At 31.3% G+C, this 3,798-nt stretch overlaps 1 long non-coding RNA gene across 1 annotated transcript; it reads left to right on the top strand.

Moving 5' to 3' along the window:
- Nucleotides 1-1,561: 1,561 nt before the first annotated feature.
- On the top strand, nt 1,562-3,214 carry LOC114269002 (uncharacterized). Its single transcript, XR_003631483.2, has 2 exons — nt 1,562-1,873; nt 2,863-3,214. It is a non-coding gene; the product is annotated as an uncharacterized LOC114269002 (long non-coding RNA).
- The last annotated feature ends 584 nt before the right edge of the window (nt 3,215-3,798 follow it).

Genomic DNA, 3,798 nt, shown 5'->3' with positions numbered 1-3,798 from the left:
GTTCAGACTTAGAACCGTGACAAACAAAGTCGAGTCCGAGCTGTAGCGAGGCCCCCCCGCGGGCTTGTTACAAATTGCATCCTCATTCCATTCTAAGCATTCGTAAGCCATGGTTTAAGCCACAATAATAAGGAAATGAATTAGAAACACACTAAGAAGAATTCAATTACGTTTAGCAATATACAGAGTACGTGTTTCAATGTATATTTGTTATGTTTTTGTGTAGGTCACGCGCTACCGTTTGTCTGATCCATCTGATCTGTCTGACCTGTATCTGGAGCTATCTATAAGTAACAACTCTGTAAAGATATGTTTGTACTTAAGTTATTTTCTAATTAAGTTACTCTGCTTTTTTGAAATGATAATTTCTATATAAAAGAATGAATGTCCAGCTTTCTGAAATGTAATAGTGGCATCCTTAGCATCTGTTATGTGATATTTGTTATCTGTTACCTAGTTCTAGGAATTCTTGTCGGTTCCAATCATGGAACTATCTGTTAAGATTATGCATAATCATCTGTCTAATATGATATGGGTCTTTATGACCATCTACTCTACACGTGCACGTGGGTCTTATATGACCATTCTATTCTGTTAGCAAATGAATGTACCATGTATGTCAGTTTACAAATCTGAATATGAATATGAATATGTTTTTTGATCTGAATTCTGATTTCTAAATCTGGTGTGGACATCATTCATAAAAACCTTTACTCTGTTGTTATTCACTGGACTCCAGCTTATTGTTTATATTATGTATGTAGGTGATCAGGCATGTGACCAGGTTTAGAACTTCAAGTTTGGATCTATTCTGTCAAGTAACCACTGTGCCTCATGAGGAGGTTGTAATGACTCGGATTTTTTTAAACAAAAATCATTACACAATTTAATTGAATGGTTGTTGCCCCACGTGATTAGTCATATTTGTTTTATATTAAAAGATCATTTGTAAATGGTTTTTTTTGTTACACAAGTTCAGGGTGAAATTTGTGTCTCTTGAGTTGAAGACCTTGCTTTTGTAAATTTTTTTAAAAAATAGTTGTATAGCTCAAAACACTTACGGAAATTTTACGAAGTGTTTATGCATGAATATTTATTTTCTAAAAATTTACGAATTAAACAATGTTTAGTTTAATTTATAGTAGAATTTTTGTGTTGAGATTTGATATTAAAATCATGACTTGAGGTAAAATTTATTGGGTTTAGTTTTGTATATATTTGGGGCATGTTTAGTTTATGGGTGAAAATTTAATTCAAGATCCATAATTTAGAATCAATTTAATTTGGGTTCATATAACACATGTTTAATTGTTTGGTCCAATTAATTATGTGAATGGAAGGTACCACTTTGAGAGTTGTTATTATTTATTATATTTATTATAATAAATGTTTGAAATGTGAATTTATGATGTGTTTTATCAATCGAAAAATATATTTTTGTAATGAAACAACTTATATTATTTTATGTTACAAAATATTAAAGTGTTGGTAAAATGATTTTAATTGATCTATATATATATAGATGTTTGTATAAAAAACAATAAAAAATAAATAAAAAAAGGAGGGAACCCACGTGGGGCTACCCCCACCTCTTTTCTTTTTACCTTTTCTTTTCTCCTTCTGCTGCATTTTTCTTTTCCTTCCCACAGAGTTGGACCGTCTCTCTCTCTGTCTCTCTCTCTCTCTCTCTCTCTCTCCAATTTCCACCATTGTTGCTCAAGCTTTGAGCTTAGAGTGGGAGTCCTTGGAGGGAGATTTTGCACAATCTTTGTAAAAGGAAGTTGGAGAGCTCGCTGCACTCTTTGCACCGATATTCTCGGATTCTTGATCCGGCAAGCTTGCATTTTTAGATTTGCTTTTCATCATATTTGAGGTAGGGATTTCTTTGATTCTCTTCAATATATCACTATAGATGGATATATGGTACTTTTTACTGCATGAAAAACATGAGTTTATAAGTAATTTTTTTTTTTTAAAATACATGTAGTTTAGATTTAGGGTTTTGAATCAAATAGTTTAATCTTATCTTTTGTTATTGATTATGGAAATTTTAAGCTAACAGAACATGTTTATGATGGTTGAAATAAAAAGTCCTAATTTTTAATTTAATGTTTATGAGAATGTAAAGAAAAGATGATTATATATATATATATATATATTGATTCATGTGAATTTTTTCTTTTTTTTTTCTTTTTTCTTTTTTTATGAATAAGAAATGTGAAATGGGAAGAAAAGGAAATTTAAATGGTTGATCTTGTGATGTCTTGGTTAATATGATGAATGGATGCTATTAAAAGTTAGTTGTGAAGTTTAAAATGAAAAACCCTAATTTTTATTTGATGGTTATGTACTATGAAAAAGGGTTAATGTTTATGAATGGTTGAGCTAGGTATTGTCATCGGTAAATTGAAAAATGTGATAGTTGAAAAGTAATTAATAGATGATTGTAATAATTATTGTGAACTAGAAATGGAAAGTAGGGAGAGAATGAAGTAAATGATTATCATGAAATTGGCCTATGTTGTAAATGTTGGTGATCAAAAATAGTGGAATCAATTGTGGACATTATGAGATGGTATAATTGTTAATCTAACTCAAGACAATATTGGTAATATTGAGATATGGAAATGTTATGAGAATCACGCCATCTTGTTTATAAGAATTTATATTATCACTATTAAATGCTTAGAGGTTTTGTCCTTGGCCATCGGTGGAGAACGACATTACTTGTAGAATTAATGTGAAATAGGTTGATATGAAACCTTATGTGTTGTTGATTAACTGCATAATTACGTAATTATATGTGAATGAATGGAAGGAAATTAAGGTGCACGTGTTATGGAATGTGGTTGTGATATATAGAGGTAACGCGATCCTTCCAGCTTGCAACTGGTGAAGTGGGCTGATGTGCTATATAGACGTAATGTGTTCCTTCCAGTTAGCACTTGGTAAAGCAGGCTGTGCTATACAGAGGTAATGCATTCCTTCCGGCTACTAACCGGTAAAGCAGACTGACATGGTTCTTGGCGAGACCACGATGGTAATATGGGGCTTGGCAAGGTGACAAGTTGTTTATTTTATTACGAGATTTTATTGCTAATGTGTGTATATTTGTAGAGATTATTATTGACGAAAATATGTATTGAGAATATAGTTGAAATTGTGTTATGAGGTGGATTGATTCTATTGAGAATATCATTGTTATGTTTATTAATGTTGTTTGATGTAAATGAGTAGCATAGGGGTATAAAGGATTAATTGTTGATTTGATTTTGAAAATAAACAACATGATGCGATCATTTGGTTTATAAAAGATAAGTCGTAGAGTTGCCGAAATGGTTATTGTGTGTGATATTTGAGATGTGACTTCGGTTTGGAAACCTTTTGAATTGAAAATAATGAGTTACGAAGGTCTGAAAATGGATTTTTCTTGAAATGATAAATAATGATTCTTTTGAGAAAAGTATACGTATGTAAGTATATTTTGGATATGCAAAACAACACTATCTATGTATATTTATTGAGTGGGAGCATTCATGATCATATATATCTATATTATGCTATTGTTTAGAATCATTAGAATCTCTATTGGACATTAGTGTTCATCCCACGTTGTTAACCGTTTTTTTCTGGTGAGAAGCTTGGAATATTGTTCAAGACCATGGAGTCTTCTTATTTGTTGACCACGGGTCTATTACTTGTAGGCAAAATGCCATCATATTGTAATTGAACAGTTCACGAGAGAGAACATTTATTACTTAGCTATTTATTTTTGCTTCCGCTTTTATTATTATGGAA

This window comes from Camellia sinensis, chromosome 4, assembly GCF_055761805.1.
Source record: "Camellia sinensis isolate YWXY chromosome 4, ASM5576180v1, whole genome shotgun sequence".
In the NCBI taxonomy this organism is placed as follows: domain Eukaryota; kingdom Viridiplantae; phylum Streptophyta; class Magnoliopsida; order Ericales; family Theaceae; genus Camellia; species Camellia sinensis.
The sequence above is the reverse complement of the archived record's forward strand: the minus strand, read 5'-3'. Positions and strand labels throughout refer to the sequence as shown.